At 37.1% G+C, this 22,188-nt stretch overlaps 1 protein-coding gene and 1 pseudogene across 1 annotated transcript in view; one reads left to right on the forward strand and one right to left on the reverse strand.

Moving 5' to 3' along the window:
* Positions 1–13,808, forward strand: LOC120142350 (annotated as a pseudogene).
* The window catches only part of LOC120142428 (delta-1-pyrroline-5-carboxylate synthase-like), a 19,652-nt gene continuing 11,256 nt past the window's right edge, over positions 13,793–22,188 (reverse strand). Inside the window, exon 21 of the mRNA XM_039157133.1 lies at positions 13,793–13,808. The gene's annotated coding sequence lies outside the window, so the exon portion shown is untranslated. The remainder of the gene's footprint in view (positions 13,809–22,188) is intronic.

A 22,188-nucleotide genomic window follows, 5' to 3' on the forward strand; every position in this document is an offset into this window, starting at 1 on the left:
TGTCACCTTGACCATCTTCCTCTTTATTTCAAAGTTTTCGCATTGTGTTGAGATTACGCGCTTCCTGTTTGTTGCACCGAGATGGCAAATGCAATCGAATTCTTCGAGTTGAACACCGGAGCCAAGATGCCGTCCTTCGGCTTGGGAACATGGCAGGCTGAACCTGGCCTCGTTGGCACCGCCGTTGATGCCGCCATAAAGGTTTATAGTTGTCACTTCTGTTGATAATCGGAAATGCAATTCTATAATTGTATAATTTGATGTTTAAAAACAACGATACTTAGCTGTCTGTTTCCATTTTCTATTCAGATCGGATACCGCCATATCGACTGCGCTCAAATATATAGAAACGAAAAAGAGGTAAACTACGCTCTGTTTGGATCCGTCATTTTCCTTGTTTTGAAATATACCGTTTGAATTAGATTCCATTATTTTTAAAAATATTTTCACTTTTTTGAAGGAAAAAATCTCACATAAACGAGACATCCGTGTAGCTAAAGCAAGTAACATTTGTATTGCTGAAGAAATAAAAGTAGCCAAATAAATAAACTTCTACTTTTTTAATTGAATGTTAAGTTATTAGTTCTGATCGTATATGCGTATGCACGTCTTTGTTTTTAGATCGGTATGGTTTTGAAGAAGCTGTTTGTGGATGGTGTGGTTAAACGTGAGGAGCTATTTATCACCTCCAAACTGTGGTTCGTTTTCATTCTTGTATATTATTTTTATGGATTTTTTTTACTTATATCATAAATAAATATCTCAATATAGTTATTTTTTTATCAAAGCAAGTTCTTAAAATATATCACCATTTTCAGTCTACATAATAAAGTATTTTTTTTATTAAAGTAGGTAATATTTTTAATCAATATCACTTGTCAACTTCTAAGAACTCAAATGAAAGAGATAGTACACTTTAGGTATTACTTTGATTAAAAAATACTTCAAATATTTAGATAAAAGAATTAGTAACTTCAGGTATTTATTTGATAAAAGAATGCGACATGTTACATAGGTGAAAAATATGTTATACTGAATGCCAATTGTTGAATTAAGCCTTCTTTTTATTAACTTTATTTTCTAACACCAAGTTATGCACAGGTGTTCTGATTTTGCACCAGAAGATGTACCGGAAGCACTAGACCGAACTTTGAAGGATCTTCAGCTTGACTATGTTGATTTATACCTTGTATGTAGTGCTCATCATACCTACTCTATATCTGACTCATGCCATTATATTTATACTGTTGAATGTGCTGATTAAAAGAAGTTTCTAGACTATGAATGTTATGCTAAGTAGAAGCTATTGCATGTAACATAGTCCTTTTAGTATACAACCTTTTTCCTTGTCTAGTTTTAAGAATAAAATTTGAAAGATGTTTTTAACGTTAAAGATTTTTTTAGCATCACGTGTTAATGAATTGGTGCTTTCAAGTGTGGCTAACATGAGGATGTTTGTTTGATTTTAAGATCCACTGGCCAGCTCGATTTAAGAAAGGGTCACTGGTTTTTAATGCTGAGAACTTTCTTGAGTGGTCAGCAATACATTCCATCCAGTATGCCCATTTCTCGTACAACGAGAGTTCTTCTTGTTCCTTATGAAGACTCTCATTGTCTTCAAGAGAGAACGTGTCGTCTCGCTCGGATGTGCCTTCGGCGTCACCCTTGAGCCTCTCTACCTCGAGAACCGGCTCCCTTTGGTGTGCTATAGTTGCCTCGAGCATTCCTTGCGAACTCGTCACGGCATCCTCATGCTTGGACACCGATGATGCTCTTGAGCCCCTCGGACTCTCGTCTTGTTTCCCACCATGGCACTCATTGCCTTTGCGTGCGGAAACTCCTCTTTTCTTGTGCCCCATTTCAATTATCAAATTAAATTGAACGAAGAGTAAGTAAACAGAACTTACCCGATTTTGCACCCTCCACCAAACTTGGTCGAAACGATCGTTGCTTGCCCACAACGACTCGCTCTGATACCACTTGTCATGCCCCCAGAACTTCGACGCCTCAAACCGTCGGAATATTAGAGTCAAGGTTTGACGGGTCGTGCGGCCTTAGACGCTTTAAACGCTCTTCGGTCTTCTCGGCGACTAAGTAAGCCTTACCCAAGCTAAGTGAGTGTACAAACTCACAAAGGTTGGAACCAAGCCCTCAAGGCTTCGGATTGCGGAAGCTTTAAACACCAACGTGGCTACTCGGAGCCACAAGGTCGGACTATCGTGTGGAAGTGCTAACACGAAGGTGGCTACTCTTGGCCACCGAGATAGGCAACAAGAACAAAGAAACTAAAGAACTCAGAAAGAATAGAGCAAATGCCTCAGAGCTTATATTACTCTCTCAAAGAGAAGAATGGAATTGGGTGATTCCAAATGAGGAGGAGAGCTCTCTATTAATAGGGGAGCTCCCTCTCAATCGATGGCTAAGATCGTTTTACATGAAGGGCTAGGATTGATTCCCACCTAACCCAATCCCTTAAATCAAGGAAATCCCACCTAACATTATCCTTCTAGAATACTCCAAGGAACGGGCCAGATCTGATGGTTCTGGGCAAGCCCAATAGTCTGTATAATTCTCTTACAGATATCTGCTCACATGTCTCGGTTCGAATCCACGAGCCTCGATAACACTGCCCCCATCGCCCTCGTCGCTCTTTTCGGACGCCTCGGAATAGATCCTTCACGGACTTGTTAAGCATTCTCCAAGAATTGGCTAAGTCTGGTGGTCACGGTAAGCCCGATTCTCTGTATTGAACCTCTTGGTCGGACAATTACACCAATGTCTCGGATCCAAGTTTCTAGCCCGTGACATTCTCCCCCACCGAACCTAGCGATGCCCTCGTCGCTGCACTCGACGATCCTGGACAACACCATCTTGGAAACTCTTCAGTGCCTTGGCTTGTCGCGGTTCTCCCATACGAACTGCTTGCCTTGGCTTTTGCCTCATGTAACTTCCCGATCTTTTACGCCATACTTCACATCAACTTGGTTGCCTTTCGACGCCTCCACTTGCTCACGTCCCCCCATAAGGACTCGGCTTCCCATAATGGTTGTGCTTGCTTCGGCTCTTGCCGCCAAGTGATAAAATGGGCTAACACGCCCACAAGTGCATCTCTTCCGTAGGAACTCCTTCCTACAAGTCTTGATTTGCCTCGGCTTGGACCTCCTTGTCCCTTGAGGCAAAGACTTGGATCCCATCCAAACTTTGTTCCATCCGCGTTAAGAGTTAGGTCTTGCCCGACCTACACTCACTTAAAGTTGCAAATCAAGCTCACAAGAACACAAGAATAGTGTTGAGATGTACCTTCCCCTCTGATTAGTTGGCATTTACTCAAAATTTTTGCGTCAGCCCTTCTTGCTCCATGAAGTCTGACACTCCCCGCATTGAACCCTTGTCATTGGAGTTCTTTGCGCCATCATGCATCGGTACTTTCTCACGGAAAAGTCCGATGCCCTTCATCGCATCCTCCCTTCTAACACGAAGGTTGGAACTCGCTTCCCACCTTTGAAATGGGTGGTGTCTCTTGCACTTGGCTTCTACTCGCCTTGGTAGAGATGAACCGTATTGAGCCAAGTCGCAACGCCCCCTCAATTTTTGGTTCGTCCTCTTCTTTGGATAACACGATCCTGGGCTCATCCGTTACCTTGGATGACTCGACTCCTCTCGGGTAATCTTGCAATACTGTTGGCACCTCAAGTTTGCACCCCTTCGCTTGCTCGACTCTTACCCTCAGCTTAGCATCTGTGTCACTTGAACTAGTGCACACATCATCACCAGATCCACCGTCCGGTTCATTGTTGAGTGGACTTACTCTTCCACTCGAGGAACAACATTCCTCATCCTTCGACTTGCCTTCATTGCGGAATCTCTTGCCGCTACCCTCGACTTTTGGCTTGGATTTGGAAGTCTTGTTCTTCTTGACTCCAAACTCTTTGATGGACTCCGCGGTTGTCAAGGCTTTAGACAGCTCCTTGACTTTCCTTCGCTCCAACGCCCTCTTCGCCCACGGCTTTAACCCGAACATGAAGGTGAAGAATCCCTCTTCCTCAGTCAAACTCGGGACTTTGAGCATGAGTCTTCTGAATCGGCTCACATACTCCTTCAATGTTCCCTTATGCCTGAGGCGCCTCAACTTGGACCACACCTCCATCCTGGCATATTGTGAGCGAACCTGCTCACTTTGCACCCTCGGCTTGACGGCATTATCACTTGCTATCGCACCGGGTTCTTTTCTGTGCTCTACTGCTTTGACACTCGCAGTCTCGGCACGTCTCAATCCTAGGCGAACTACTTGACAGCTTGTAGTCGCTCCACGCTTGCCCCTTGACTCGACTACTTTGGAACATGTAGCCTCATCAAGTCTTGCTCCTGACTTGATTGCTTGAACACCCGCAATCGCATCGAGCTTTACTCTGGGTTTGGCCACCTCATCATCAACAGCCTTGCCTCGTCTTGATCTTTACTTGGCCGCATTGATCCCATCAATTGGACCAAGTCTTTCTCTTGACTTGGCACTTTTACTTGTGCCTCCGCCAACTCTCGTTACTCCTCTTTTTCCTATCATCTTCATGATGGTTGTAAGGCGACGCTTCTCGGGACATCCTTTTATCAAATGAGGACCATCACAGAAGTAGCACTTTAGCTTCTCCTTGCTCGCCTTCTTCTTTTCCCCGGACTTGGCCTTACCATTCTTTCCCGATGGCTTCCCTTGGCCGCGAACAGTCGTTGGCTCAACTTGGCCACTCGAAGAGCTTTCTATACCATCTCCCCGCTGCACCATTTCCCGGTCTCCCCCATTGTTGCCATTATCCCTGGGCATGGGTCTGGACGACACATTGCTACTTGGGTTGACATCAGCAAGCTCAGTTAGCATTCCGGCTACAGTTATGGCTCTCAAAAGTCTCTTAGCATCACCTTGCTCTCCTCTGAGCATCGCCCCTGGTCTAAGTCCTTCCAAGAAGGTCTTGAGCACACCCCATTCACTCATTTCTCTCTTGCAAATGAGCAGCTCCTTCTTGAGCTCATCCACCTCGTTCCTTAAAGCCGCTACCTCAGCTTCTTGGGCATTCCTCCCTCGAATCGTCTCTAACTCGTTGAGAACTCGTTGTGTCTCGACCTTGAATCTGCCCTCCTTGGACTCTAATCGATCAAGGCGGGACTCCAAAATACCTTGGGTCTGCTTGGCCTCATCCTCGACTTGTTCAAGTCTACCGACCCTTTGTTCCCACGAAGTTGAGATATGCTCTAGATTAATGAGTCTCTCTGTGTGGTCAACAATACATTCCATCCAGTAGGCCCATTTCTTGTACAACAAGAGTTCTTCTTGTTCCTCATGAAGACTCTCATTGTCTTCAAGAGAGAACGTGTCGTCTCGCTCGGATGTGCCTTCGGCGTCACCCTTGAGCCTCTCTACCTCGAGAACCGGCTCCCTTTGGTGTGCTATAGTTGCCTCGAGCATTCCTTGCGAACTCGTCACGGCATCCTCATGCTTGGACACCGATGATGCTCTTGAGCCCCTCGGACTCTCGTCTTGTTTCCCACCATGGCACTCATTGCCTTTGCGTGCGGAAACTACTCTTTTCTTGTGCCCCATTTCAATTATCAAATTAAATTGAACGAAGAGTAAGTAAACAGAACTTACCCGATTTTGCACCCTCCACCAAACTTGGTCGAAACGATCGTTGCTTGCCCACAACGACTCGCTCTGATACCACTTGTCACGCCCCCAGAACTTCGACGCCTCAAACCGTCGGAATATCAGAGTCAAGGTCTGACGGGTCGTGCGGCCTTAGACGCTTTAGACGCTCCTCGGTCTTCTCGGCGACTAAGTAAGCCTTACCCAAGCTAAATGAGTGTACAAACTCACAAAGGTTGGAACCAAGCCCTCAAGGCTTCGGATTGCGGAAGCTTTAAACACCAACGTGGCTACTCGGAGCCACAAGGTCGGACTATCGTGTGGAAGTGCTAACACGAAGGTGGCTACTCCTGGCCACCGAGATAGGCAACAAGAACAAAGAAACTAAAGAACTCAGAAAGAATAGAGCAAATGCCTCAGAGCTTATATTACTCTCTCAAAGAGAAGAATGGAATTGGGTGATTCCAAATGAGGAGGAGATCTCTCTATTTATAGGGGAGCTCCCTCTCAATCGATGGCTAAGATCGTTTTACATGAAGGGCTAGGATTGATTCCCACCTAACCCAATCCCTTAAATCAAGGAAATCCCACCTAACATTATCCTTCTAGAATCCTCCAAGGAACGGGCCAGATCTGATGGTTCTGGGCAAGCCCAATAGTCTGTATAATTCTCTTACAGATATCTGCTCACATGTCTCGGTTCGATTCAACGAGCCTCGATAACACTGCCCCCATCGCCCTCGTCGCTCCTCTCGGACGCCTCGGAATAGATCCTTCACGGACTTGTTAAGCATTCTCCAAGAATTGGCTAAGTTTGGTGGTCACAGTAAGCCCAATTCTCTGTATTGAACCTCTTGGTCGGACATTTACACCAATGTCTCGGACCCAAGTTTCTAGCCCGTGACACTAAGTAGAAGCTATTGCATGTAACATAGTCCTTTTAGTATACAACCTTTTTCCTTGTCTAGTTTTAAGAATAAAATTTGAAAGATGTTTTCAACGTTAAAGATTTTTTTAGCATCACGTGTTAATGAATTGGTGCTTTCAAGTGTGGCTAACATGAGGATGTTTGTTTGATTTTAAGATCCATTGGCCAGCTCGATTTAAGAAAGGGTCACTGGTTTTTAATGCTGAGAACTTTCTTGAGCTGAAGCACATGGAAAGCAATGGAAGCACTCTATGACTCTGCTAAAGCTCGGGCTATTGGTGTTAGTAACTTCTCTTCAAAGAAACTGGGGGATCTGCTGCAGGTGGCACGAGTTCCTCCGGCCGTCAACCAGGTTGAGTGTCATCCTTCATGGCAACAGAGTAAGCTACGTGAATTTTGCAAATCCAAGGGAGTGCACTAATCGGCGAGTATGCGAGCGAATTCTTGTTCCACTTCGCGTTGATTATTGTTCGGGCCCTTACCATTGTGTCGATCGAAATTACCGAAGTATAATATCTATATTTCAGGGTTATTCACCGTTGGGTTCTCCGGGCACAACATGGCTCAAGAGTGATGTTCTTAAGCATCCAATTCTAAATATGATCGCACAGAAATTAGGCATGTTGGAAATATAGACTGCAAAATAACACCGTTAGCACTGACAAGAAAATAAATAATAATTTAAAAGGAAAAGATTGATAAACCGTGTCGTGGTAAAACCATTACCTTAGAAACGAATTCGCCCCGATGTGTGTAATCGCTACAGTAGGCGGATTGTTCTCCCGAGGTTAACACGGCTCTCCAAGAATTCGTACACCCAAAAACTAGAGTCAACTAAGTGGTATTGCTCTTCTCTCAACTCAAACAACACTCAAAAGAGAGTAGTGTTTTCAAAGAAAATGTTTTGCTTGGAATGATACAAAATGAATGAAATTGCTCTATATTTATAGGCTAAATAGTGATGGCAAAATAGTCATTTCCAATGCTAGTGGAAATACCTAATTTTCCAATATTCAATGAGCATTACCTATTTTCCAATATTCAATGAGTATTACCTAATTTTTCAATATTCAATGAGCATTTACCTAATTTTCCAATATCAATATTCAATGAACATTACCAACATTCCCCCACTAATACGAAATAATTCTTTCGTAAAGATGAGAGCAATGAAGCTTAAAACACGAGAAGAGCAATAGCGAGATTAGTTGCTTAAGCACTAGTGAACGTATCTGGAACTAGTACATAGTGATGATGAGCAATCATTCTCTTAGATAAGTGAAACTAGTCTGGAACTTTCTAAGATGGGGTAAACTCAAAACACACAACTAACCCAAAGTTCTCGATGTGTCTACAAAGAGTATATACAAAAGTGTATATATGTTTAGCCCTTTTTCCTCAGGATTCTAATAAATGTACTAGAAAAATGGCCCAACGTTTTTCATATAAGGTGGCTAATCCTTCTCACTTACATAGGTTATTTCATCAAGTTTATCTCAATATAAACCACTCAAATTGAGCTATGAAATAATTAAGAGCTTTTATAATAGCTCAACCTCACAAAGGGTATGGTGACTTTCTTCAAGTTCATTAAAAATGAACCACGAAAACTCTGGGATAAGAAGTCATTAATAATAAATATTCAACCTCATAATTCGGTGAATTCAATATGTCATTCTCACTAGGAACTCCCATTCAATATGTCCTTCTCACTAGGAACTTCTTGGGTTTGAATTCATTAAGAGTTTAATAAAACTCATCCTCTCAAGTCCTTCGCGATTAGAACTACCTACTCAACTTTGGGTTATGAACTTATTAGGAATATATATTCATCCAAAATCGGTAAATTCATCAAGTCTTTCTCACTAAGACCACCCAAAGCTTGGGCTATAAATTTATTAAGAGCAATTAAGCTCATCCTGGGCATGCACATTATTTATCATAGGGATGGGTAGTAGGAATGTGCACTATGAGTCTTTCCATGGTTTCGTTTGACCACATGGAACTTAGATAACTAAGTTGGGTATCCACCATGAATTCCTCAACCAATGGGCTTTAGACCCATCCCCCTCGACGAATCTAGGACCAAGGATCTGCTAGGTTCCTTTTCGACTTCACATACTCTAAAGAGAGCACTAATTCATATCTTATGCGAATGTGTGTCTTTTTACCATTGTAAGCTTGGTTCTTAGCCACACATATCGTAGCTTATGAATCACACAACAAAGAAATCGGGGGAGTCGATCTTCCCCACAACAGAATATCTGCTAACAAGCTTCTATGCCACTCGGCTTCTTGCCCAACTATGTCAATAGTTGTAAACTCTGACTCCATGGTAGAACGAGCAATACAAATTTGCTTTGATGATTTCCACGAGATTGCTGCTCCACCTAAAGTAAAATATACTCGCTCGTAGAGCTTACCTCATCATTATCAGAAACTCAATTGAAATCACAATATCCTTCCAGTACTACAGGATAGCCAATAAACTCAAGTTTCCAATCCAAAGTACCCTTAAAATACTTCAGTAAGAAAGAGCAATCCAGTGTTCATCACTTGGATTATGAGTATATATACTCAGTCTACTCACATCATAAGCAATATCAGGCCGAGTATAGTTCATTAAGAACATTAAGCTTCCGATTAATTTAACATATTTTGTTTGGGAAAACACTATTTCATTTATTCTTAAATAGATGTATGCTAGGGTCATAAGGAGTTCGAACAGGGACGACATCAAAACTGTCAAATTTCTTTAGCACTTTCTCTATATAATGCATTTGATTTAAAGAAAATCCCTTTTCAGTTTTGGTAACTTTGACTCCTAAGATTACATCAACTGCTCCCAAATCTGTCATCTCAAACTTTGTGGTCAAGAAATTTTTTACGTTGTTAATGGACTCAATGTTAGAACTGAAAATCAACATGTCATCTACATATAGGCTTATGATGACACATGCAGTGACAAACATCTTCGAATACACACAAGCATCCGAACCATTCACAACAAAACCAAAACTAAGAATAGTTTTATGGAATTTCTCATACCACTGTTTAGGAGCCTGCTTAAGCCCATAAAGTGACTTTTTAAGTCTACAGACTTTGCCTTCCATACCAGGTGCTTCAAAACCTAGTGGATGCTCCATATAAATCTCCTCATCTAGATCCCCATTCAAAAATGCAGTCTTAACATCCATTTGATGTACCTGCAACTTATGAATAGAGGCTAGCGCAAATAATGCACGAATCGTTGAGATTTTCGTAACGGGAGAGTATGTATCAAAGTAATCTAAACCAAACCTTTGAGTGAACCTTTTGACGACTAACCTTGCCTTGTACCGCTGAATTGAACCATCTGGCCTCAGTTTCTTTCGGAAGACCCATTTGTTGCATATTGGTTTGAATCCCTTAGGCACGTCAACTAATTCCCAAGTATGATTACACATTATCGATTCTAGTTCATCATTAATAGCGCTTTTCTAGAAACTAGCATCGATAGATCTTATAGCTTCTTCAAAAGTTTTAGGATCCTCATCTAACAGAAAAATTTGAGCTATAGGATCTGAAATGGAGTCTAAATCATTTATCTCAGAAATAAAGGAAGTAATAAAGTCTGGTCCAAAAGAGGTTTCAACTCTCTACCTTTTACTCCTTCTAGGCTCAAAAATAATTTGTTCAGAAGACTTAGCAGGATTACTAGAAGAAGTGAATGGAATATATTCTATTTGTCTCGGTTCCTTTAAAGGAAAAGTATTTTCAAAGAAAACAGCATCTCTTGACTCACAAATAGAATAATCTTGTAAAAGTATGAATCTATATGCAGCACTATTCGTAGCATACCCTATAAACACTGCATCAACGATTTTAGGTCTGATGGTGGACTTCTTAAAGTTCGGCAAACCCACTTTGGCCAGACACCCCCACACTTTCAGGTATTGTAAATTAGGAGCGTATCTTTTCCACAATTCATATGGGGTAGAATCTAATTTCTTATGAGGAACTCGGTTCAAGATATGAGTTGCCGATAGAATGGCTTCCCCTACATGTTATCTGATAACCCTGAACTTATTAGTAAAAAATTCATCATCTCTTTAAAGTTCTATTTTTTCTTTCGGCTATACCATTTTGTTGAGGAAAATAAGGGGATGAAGTTTCATGAATTATGCCATTCTTTTCACAAATATCTTTTAAGAAATTAGATCCATATTCACAACCTCTATCAGATCTAACCCGTTTGATTCTCCTATCTAACTGATTTTCAACTTCTGCCTTATAAATAAGAAAGAAGTTTTCAGCTTCATCTTTAGTTCTTAGGAGATAAACTTTTGTATATCTTGAATAATCATCTACAAAAGTTATGTAATAGTGTTTTCCTCCTTTACTTTCAGTGTTTCTAAAATCTGCTAGATCAGTATGAATGAGTTCTAACAGCTTAGTCTTTCTATTAGAAACAGTCTTAAAGTGAGTTCTAGTATGCTTAGCTTCTACACAAATCTCACATTTGTTAAAGCTAGTTATGTCTAGTTTAGGCAGAACATTCATATTCATCAATTTCTTTAAAGCATGAATATTCACGTATCCTAATCTAGCATGCCACATATCAATGGATTTAACAATATAAGCAGAAGTGGTAGCTTTATTTTCATTAAATTGAGTTTCTATGACAAATAAACCATTGCTTAAAAACCCTTCCCCAACATAATCACCATTTCGGGAAAGTACAAGTTTATCTGCCTCAAAAACTAACTTAATGCCTGCCTTATTCAGAAGCCCACCACTTATCAAATTTCTACGCAAGGCAGGTACATACAGAACATTATTTAAAGCCAGAGTTTTACCTGAAGTCAGCTTGAGTAAAACCTTGCCTTTTTCTAGCACTTCAGAGCTGCTAGAGTTCCCCATGTACACACGTTCACCTGTGTTCCCATCCTCGAATTCGGTGAAAAATTCCTTCCTTGTGCAGAAATGCTTCGAAGCACCAGTGTCAACTACCCATTCCGAACTGTTTTCCACCAGATTAACTTCTGAGACCACCGCAACAATGATTTCATCATCTTCTTCTACAACGTGCATATGCAACTTGTTGTCATTCTGGCGGTCTGAGCGGTGTTTGCATTGGTAAGCTTTGTGGCCGACTAAACCGCAGACATAGCACTTGAATGTCTTTCCTTCAGGTTTGGTCTTTCCTGACTTCTTGAAGTTGTTAGCCTTCTGAGGTTTTGTCTTCTTTTCTTGATTCCCTCGTTTCTTGATTCTAGACTCAACCAAGTTAGCTTTAAAAGATAAATTACTCAGAGAATTAGTAACCTTATCTTTTAAACGATTGGCTTCTTCAATCTTCATATGGCCCACCAGCTCTTCAAGTCAAATTTCTCTCTTCTTATGCTTAAGAGAATTGCGATAGTCGAACCAGGACTTGGGCAGTTTCTCAATGAGAACATTGGCTTGCAGTACCTCACACATTTGCATCCCTTCGGCAATGATGTTAGCGACTAAGTTCTCATAGTCATGGACTTGATCCATTATTGGCTTGTCGTCTGTCATCTGGAATTTGAGCCATTCGCCGACAACGTACTTTTTGATACATGTATCGTCTGCACCATACTTTTTCTCCAGAGTGTCCCATATTGCCTTGGCACTCCTTTCTCTAAGGAACATGTCAAATAATTTATTTGACATGTGACTGAGCAGATGTCCTCGCACCGTTTTGTTATATTTCTCCTAGGTAGCGAGTGTGGTGGCGGCGGTCGCTAAGGCATCATCATTCAGGACCGCATATGCATCATTACTAGTTGGTGGGGTTGGCGGCATGGTAGGTGATGGCTTGAGCAGCACGTAGTCAAGATCAAGCTGCTCGAAGAATATCAGGATTCTTTCCATCAAGTGCATCGGGCTTGGAAAGATTAGGAATCAGTTTGTTCAAAGGTGTTGTCATGATTGCAATATAAAGGAATTCGTTTCTAAATTGTTGGAAATATAGACTGCAAAATAACACCGTTAGCACTGACAGAAAAATAAATAATAATTTAAAAGAAACAGATTGATAAACTGTGTCGTGGTAAAATCACTGCCTTAGAAACGAATTCGCCCTGATGTGTGTAATCGCTGCAGTAGGCGGACCGTTCCCCCGAGGTTAACACGGCTCTCCAAGAATTCGTACACCCGAAAACTGGAGTGAACTTTGTGGTATTGCTCTTCTCTCAACTCAAACAACACTCAAAAGAGAGTAGTGTTTTCAAAGCAAATATTTTGCTTGGAATGATACAAAATTAATGAAATTGCTCTCTATTTATAGGCTAAATAGTGACGGCAAAATAGTCATTTCCAATGCTAGTGGAAATACCTAATTTTCCAATATTAAATGAGCATTACCAATTTTCCAATATTCAATGAATATTACCTAATTTTCCAATATTCAATGAACATTACCTAATTTTCCAATATTCAATGAGCATTTACCTAATTTTCCAATATCAATATTCAATGAGCATTACCAACAAGGCAAAACTGCTGCACAAATTGCTCGGGGCCTGCAAATGGGCCATAGTGTGCTTCCAAAGAGCACACATGAGGAGCGGATCAAGGAGAACTTTGATATCTTTGATTGGTCTATTCCTGATGACTTATTTGCCAAGTTTTCCGAAATTGAACAGGCTAGTTGCTATACATGTGGTTTGATTAATTCTGATAACACTCTTGCTCTACTATATTTTCTCCTAAATTGATGCTCGTTTTTTATTATACAGGCTCGACTGATCAGGGGAAATACATTTATCCACGAGACTCCCGGTGCATACAAGACCGTCGAAGAACTTTGGGATGGTGAGATTTGAATGATGATTCAATACAGAAGACATGGAGCAGAAGCAGATAGATAAAAGAGGAAAAGAGAAGCTGTTTGTGGTTAAAATAAAATTTGATCATAATTAATTAATCATGGGTGTACCTTATCCAAAAAAAAAACAAATTATCTCCACTGGCCAAAAAACCCTTTTATGAAATTTGTCACCACCCACTTTAGAGTTTATAAAATTTGCCTCCACCTACTTAAAAGAAACAATCATTACATGCTCGATATGACCTTGAAGAAAGTAACCCATCAAACTTCCAAGAGGCAACAAAGGAAGAAGTGGTCCATGCAAGCTTGTCATAATTCTGAATTGATGTTCTTCTTTCTCTCATGCAGTTCTGCATAAATCATCTGGAACATTATCAAACATCTCAAAAATCACAAAAGAAGGAAAATGACTTATAAAATATAATTAAAAGCTTGTTAAAGGGCTGTCATTGGATACCCAGATTTTTTTCAAACAAACTCTTTATAGATTTAAAATAAATAAAAATAAAATTAACATAATTTTATAAAAAAAAAATATTAACACTACTTTAGAAAAAATTAACATCTCAAAATTTGTTTCTATCCAACTAAAAAATTTATTTTATAAATTTTACCTAAAGTCTAAAGAACAATTATTCTATAGAAATGAACGAGGTAAAATTAAAAATAACATAATTTTATAAGAATATTAACACCAATTTAAAAATTATTGACATTTTTAAAAAAAAATTGACATCCCAAAATTTATCTTCATCCATTTAAAAAATCATTTTATAAATTTCAATGTCGTAATATAAATTTTATGTCTCTTTCCATAATTTTGATTACTCAATTATGATTCTATTAATTAGATCATTAAAATATTAAAGTGATTTTACTCAAATCATTAATCATTAATTGTTAATAAAATTACTTACATGATAATTAAAAATTATATAATGATTTTTCATTTGTATCAATTTAATCCTGATTTTAATTAAAAGTAATTTAATAAATTTAATAAGATGATGCTATGATGAAAAATAATGAGAAAATAAAACCTAAATGAGAAATCTTAAACAAAAAACAGGGTTTAGAAGCACCTAATTATTGAACTAAGTTCAACACTTGATTAATTGTTGGCAATGTTTGGAGATTTAAACCTGAGATTGTTGGATAGTTATATATATATATACATGAATGAATGATCATGATCTATTTACACAATATAAAATTATTTTAATTTTATACAGATTTAAGACCGTTGTATGAATAAAAATAGACTCGTAACATCCTAACGTCTACCCTTATATGATGACATATTTCCTACTTCTTTCCTCTCTTGCTTCATCTGCAATAGCAACCTGCCATTGAAACTTAACAATCCTGACTTGGTAAGCGGTTTTGTGAAGCTATCTACCACCTGCTCCTCTGCTGGTATGTAATTAAATTGTAATGACTCTTGCCTTCTCTCGAACAAAATGAACGTTAAATTCCACGTATATGGACCGTGCAAGCAAGACAGGGTATGCACTAATCGCAACGGCACTAGAGTTTGCGCCCCAAACTATTGGTACACTCAGAGGTGGGTTTAGGGGTGGGCCTACCTATCCATGGCCCACCCCATACCCCCAATATATATATAAGATCTAAATAAAATATATAAATTATATTAAAAAATTATATTGGTCTAATATATTTTTTTAGATCCGCTTTAAATTTAGGTAGTTATTATATTTTTAAATTTACAATTATATATAAATTACGTCAGATAAAATTTTAGGTATAATATCAAAATCAATTTTCGATATTTATTAAAATGATCATTTTAGCCACTTTTTTTTTGAGTATTTTGACTCTTGAGGTTTTATTTTAGGAGAAAAACTATGACATTTGATTGAATAGTCACTTTGACCCTTATTTTTCTCTAGAGCATTTAAGCTCTCAATGTTTTGTTTTATGGTAAATATGACCCTTATTTTATAACATTAATCGTTCATTAACTAACAGTTTCTATTCATGAAGAATTTTTTATCTCAAAATTAAATGTTGGGGGCTAATTTAGTATTATACCAATTTTTTATTATATTTGTATTGGCCCACCCAATAAAGGTTTTATGTATTCTCCACCGGGTACACTAGAACTTTCAACGTTCGTGTCTTTCAGCAGAGTCTTTAACCAGGGGTGGAGCTCTCTTGGGGCTCAAAGGAGCTCCGGGCCCTATAAAAAAATTATGTTCAATATATTTTGATATAATAGTATACTAGTTCATATAAAAATAATAATTCAAATTAAAAAATATATAAGAATTTATTAAATATTTAATCAAGTATGGCCGAACTAAATAATGATAATCCAATGTTCTCAATTTTTTGGTTTAGTAACAATTTATGTCATTATAAATTTAAACATTAAACAAATTAGAAATTGTCTTCTGAATTTTAAGTTTAAATATCTAATAAATCGTTATATATATTTTTGAAAATTCAATATTTCAGCCTTTGCCAGTGTCTAATCTTGACTCCGTCCCTGTCTGTAGCCATACAATTTTAGAGGCGACATCCGCAACACTTCGATACTCAAATCGATCGTCGACCGAACACCAACTTTTGTTTCCTCGAACACCAAGACAGGACCCAAAAACACACCATTTCCTATCACAGCGCCCGTCATAAACATTATTAGCCCAGTCAGCATCCGTAAAAGCCATTAGATTGTTGGAACCATCACTCGCACGAAACAAAAGACTATGATCCACCGTTCCCTTTAAGTAACGCAAAATCTGTTTAACGGCCATCCAATGCTCTTCACACGGATGTTGCATGAATTGTGCGATTCGATTAACGCTAAAAGCAATATCGAGTAAAGTAGTGCCCCAACCACACACTCCTATATATTTGAGGAACTTTAAGAGGACGACCACTGTCATGAGTAAGCTTGGGATACATCATCATGGGCGTTAATGTTGGACTGGACTCGTACATGTTAGTTTTTACGAATAACTCTTTTATAAACTTATTTTGTCGTAGCCGCAACCGGTCACCATCACGCTCGACCTCAAGTCCAAGGAAATAATTTAGGTGACCAAGATTGTCCTAACCACTTTTTTAAAAACTTAAATAATTATGACTTTATTTTAGAAAATGTGTATTTTGGTTTAGGGTTGAAAATTTAGAGTTTTTATTTACCTTTAGGTTAGGTAGATCGAATACCTAAAAAATTTCTTTTAAAATAATTCTAAGAAAAATCGTTTCAGGAAAGAAAATAAAGTTGATCTGCGTATTACCATAAAGTAATTTTTTAAGGGTTCAGGAGTCGATTACGCGTGGGGAAATGTGAATACCCCCACAACTCCCAAAGTTGATACCCTCAATTATATGTTGTCCAAATAGTGAAATTTTACAAATTTGAATTCAAAATTTAAATTACAATCCCTTTATTTCGATGAGATTTTTCAAATGAATATTTTTTAAATAATCGAATCAATAAAACAATTTAATTCATTCAGTTTTATTTGAGAATGATGTCCTCTTACTACGTGAATTAACGGAAATTGGAATTCAATTATGTTGGATGTAATTCCGTTAATACACGACGCAAGACAACATTCCCTTTGATTGTTTTGGAAAGTGAGAAAACAAATGCATGATTTATGGATGTAGCAATAATAAAATGACATATATAAAATTGGATGAAATATCAACATTAACAATAAATAAAAAATAAACATAAATGAATAAACAAAACAAAATAATTAAGAAATAGTAAATAAATAAATGAGATAAATAAAAAATTTCAACAATTTTAGTGAAATAATTATATTAAACAAATTCGAGATATATAAAAAATATTTAAAATAAGTTAAATATATCTAATTGATTTAGACGACAAATAATATTAAAATATTTTATTCGAATAACCCTTAGAAGGACACCTCAGGTTTTTGGAGCTCCCTAGGTTATTCGAATAAATAACAAAGAATCTTATAAAGTTCTATAAAACTAATAAAAAAAATAAAAGTACTTAATACAATATTTGAAAATATTCTTTTTGGTATTAATATATAAACAAATACATAAATTTTCAAAAACAATACATATATAATTATACTATTCATTTAATATTATATATTTAGAAATATTAAAATTATTACTTAAAATAATATATATATATATATATATATATATATATATATATATATATATTCCAAAGAATAAAATAAATGCACAGATACTAATATAGGGACTAAATTGAAACTACCTAAAGAATGTAGGATGTTATCAACACATTTTGTAACATCCTCAATACCGGGTTAGTGATTTAAGTGTAATATTTTTAAATTCAATGACCAAATTAAATAAATTGAAAAGTGAATGAATTAATTGAAAGATGTTGGTGTATGATTAATTAGCAAATGAAGGAAGAGTAAAAGGGTAAAAAGGTCTTTGAACAAGTGGATGAATAAAATATTAATTGGATTATTTTATAAACCCATGTGGGGCATATGTAGGAAACAAATGTTTCCAGATTTCTCTCATTCCTTCTTCCTTCTTTCTTCATCTTCTTCTTCTCCTAAACATGAAGCTCAATGTAAGTTTGATTTCTTTTGGTTAATCCTTTAAATTCAAGCATGGTTTTGATTCATGAAGCTTTAGGAAACATGATGGAAGGAAAAAGGGACTTAGAAACTCAAAGAGTTTTGAGTTATAGAATATTAAAGAGAATGGGTTTTAAAGTGAAATTTTGAATAAGAGGGTTTAAATGAATTTAGAGGTTGAATTTAACTTGTCATCAATCTAGTTAAGACATAAGAAGTGTTAGAATTGAATTTAGAACATGTTGAAATTTGAGTATGATTCTTGAATTTCATAAAGAGGAGAGGATATTCAGGTTAAAGATAGGATAAATGAATATTAGTGAGGCATAGCATGTGTATGTATGTTAGGATTATTAAAGGAGGTGAAAGATGAAGATTTGAGCTGAAAAGAGAGTGAATTTCGTGCTTAAAATGGACTTTATGGGTTGTGTGCATCGGTACATCGATGTGTACCGATGCACTCTCAAATAAATGAACATCAAGTGCATCGATACATAAGGAGTGCATCGATGCACCCCCCCTTAAAATACAAACATCGAATGAGATTTGTGTACCGATGCATAGATAGTGCATCGATGCACATGTTAAGGAATGGATCGATACACTGTAGAGTGCATCGATACATACCTTCATTAAGAATGAAATTAGCTTTTTTTTAGCCTAAGAAGTGATAGTTTAGAATATATCAATTAGTATACTGATATGTATCAATGTATTACTATGTAGATATAGAACATAATCCTGTTCTGGAACAATTGAAGGATTAGAATCGAGTCAAAGTAAGCAAGGATAAGGCGAGTGCACATACTAAATAGAATTGTATGGAGATAAGACTTGCGATAAGTCTATCTCTTATAGTTGAATTTATGATTTCATATTCATGTACATTCATCCATATATATATTGGATACAGTGATTTCATGCATAATTCATTTATGCTTTAATATAGTATTATATGAAAGAATGCAGTTGTCAGATAATCAATCCAGGTATGTGAAATAATGGAAATGATCATATGCGTACATGTGAAGTGAAATATGTGTTTATATGAAAAGTGATGAAAATGATATGAAAATGAGAAATGTAGTCATATTTAAGCCTATGTTATTTAATATGAGAGTTGTAGGTATAATTGGCATGCCAAGAGTCGAGGGATATACAATGGTCCTTCGGGACATACACAGTGGTCCTTCGGGACATAGTGGTCTTTCGGGACAAATATTCAGTGCCCCTAGTGGGAATTTATTTGAGCTGTGGTGACAGCATTCGTGCACAACCTCAGTGTACTCATTTACCTCATGTTCTCAATAATGTACATGAGCAATACAAAGATAAAGTGTAATAAACTTGCATAAGAAGATAAATTTCATATATGCATGACATGATCATATATGTTGTAGTGTAATGGATACATGCAGGTTATAATGTTACGATTGAACGGTAAGAGTGCATGTTTCATGTATTCATTGTTATATATTTTATTATGCCTCACTAAGTTTATGACTTAGCGTGTAAGTGATTTACACGTAGGTACCAAGAATCAAGAATAGCAGAAATAGAAGTGACAAGAACAACAACACTGCTAGAAGATCAGATCAGAAGTAATTGATAAAGTATGTATTTTGATTATGTATAGTATGTTGGCATGTAAGAAATGTTTTAGTACGAACGCTTTGATTGAATTTCTAATGTTTTAAACGTATTTATGTAAATGTAAACGTATAGTAATGAACGGTTCAATTTTTACGAGTTTTATGTACGTTTTACAAAAGTTACTGTAACAGTGCATCGATACACAATTTTTCTTTGATATTTTTATGCATCGATGCACTGTAGCACTGTTCATTATTGTTTATGGTATTGTTCATTATTGTTCACATTATTGTTCATACCTTATTTTACTGTTCATTAAATGTATATTTTCTTAATTTGGTTATAACGAACATAATTCAATAATATATCATCGTATTTTCTTAAAATAAGTTCAAATATTATATTATTTGGTAAGAATTTTGTTTTAAAAAGTCAATGTGACATCTTGGACTCGTATTCGGGTCGAGTACGAGTTAGGGGTGTTACACATTTAGCCTTAACATCTCTTTAAATAATTAGGCATGAGTGGGGATGTAAATGAATATGAAACAAGGTTATGAGGATCAACAACATAAATATTACAATTTCGAACATAATACGAACAAATTAACTGAAATGGAACCAATCTTAAATTATCAAACCCAAGTCAAGAATTTTTCATGACATTTAAATAATGCAGAACGACTAAAATACAAAAATGAAAATGTTGAAGATTCAAAATCATCAATATCACCTTCATTTTAGGACTAAAACAAGAGATTACAAGATGTGAAGGACCTAAGCTTTTATTTTCCCCTAAAGAATAAAAACAAAGGTATAGGAGTGAAGAAACGACGTCGTTTTGGGTTTGATATAAAATCATAAAAATGAGACATTATCCTTAAGATTTGCTCATTTTACTCTGATTTTCTAAAAATAATTAAGAGAAATCTCTCAAATCCTCTCTCTCCACTTTTTTCGGATTATGGTCGACCCTCAACGAAGCACTCCATCGGTGTTCACAGATGCTGGAGTTTAAAGCTCCTAACCTAAAATGTTTATCATTCTCTCAGAAATCCAAAAACACTAACAAGTCCACCGAAAATCACTCACCTCGCCCTATATCTAAGGATTTTGAAGGATTACCTTCGTTTCTTTATGGGTGAAATTCCTTATCCAGTGAAGCTTAGGCTTTACAATGAACGTCTAGCAAGGTAAGACTTTTTCTTTCTCTTCTTCTTTCTTTTCTTTTTTCTTTTACCCTGATTCATCTTCTAGTGGTTGCTCTCTGTTTGAATAGCCATCCTCCTCTTTTGGATCATCTCTGCATGTTATATCTGGTGGTTATTTCTTTGAGTACTTGGTGAAGCTATAACATAGGGGCATGATTATCTTAACTCAAGCGTTTCACATTCTGGATTTTTCGGGATTCTCCTTTATTTGAATGGATCTTGTTATTTAATATATATTTTTGGCTTTCATTGTTTAATTGACACGTTGATTACCGTATGAAAAGATAACGTGTGTGTGTGTGTGTGTGTGTGTGTGTGTGTGTGTGTGTGTGTGTGTGTGTGTGTGTGTGTGTGTGTGTGTGTGTGTGTGTGTGTGTGTGTGTGTGTGTGTGTGTGTGTGTGTGTGTGTGTGTGTGTGTGTGTGTGTGTGTGTGTGTGTGTGTGTGTGTGTGTATGTATGTATGTATAATCTAATAATAATAACAATGAGCAAATAAATAAATTGAACAAAATATAGTGTCTATAGTTGCCATTTTTTTCCCATTGTCGGGGGACGAGAATTGGGAAAAGACTAAAGACATTATTCTGTCTAGTCTTAATGTTTACTCTGAATCTAGATTCCCTCGTTCCGAGGTAAAGAATCTGAAAAAGACTTGTTCAATGGTTACGAGGAAGTCGAGTCACATTTTGACGTCATTACTTTATTTGACGACTCTAGGGTTGCCGACGACATTCTTCATGTGTGATGAGGATGTCTGGCCGTATTTGTCTAACTGTGTATCTGAAGACAAAATGGTTTCTTCGTGTTGAGGAAGTCTAATTGCCTTTAGATAATTTGCCTTTGATGACGACATTGCTCATTCATGTTGATGAGGTCTAGTCAGTAAACAACATGGTTCCTTCGTGTTGATGACATTTAGTCATTTTTGATAATATATACAACATTGTTCCTTCATGTTGAGGACGTTTGATTGTCTAGAGATAATTTGATTTTGTAAAGGACACTGCTCCTACACGCTGAGGAGATTTGATCGCTCATGGGTGATTTGCTCGATGTCAAATCTGGTGATGACATTGTTCATTCACGATGAGAAAGTTCAGTCATGATTGAAAGATGGTTGATCTACTACTAAGAGGGATGGATCTTTCACATTTTGTTAAAAACAAGTAATATACTATGATTCCATATGTGTCATATGCAACGTGTCTTGATAACTCCGTAAAAAGGCTATATTTAGTCTTTTTTACTTAAGTTATTGATTGTCTTAAGGCACATTTAGGCCGAGGCAAGGTGTTGGCCAAGTGGATGATCAAGCATATCAAAATGCTGAGGCAATTCCAAATGTTGGGAATACTGCTAGGCCCCGTGCTATTAACGATCACTTAAATCCTATTTTGGACAATCTAAA

Source organism: Hibiscus syriacus, unplaced genomic scaffold (genome assembly GCF_006381635.1).
Source record: "Hibiscus syriacus cultivar Baekdansim isolate YM2019G1 unplaced genomic scaffold, ASM638163v2 tig00110828_pilon, whole genome shotgun sequence".
NCBI lineage: Eukaryota > Viridiplantae > Streptophyta > Magnoliopsida > Malvales > Malvaceae > Hibiscus > Hibiscus syriacus.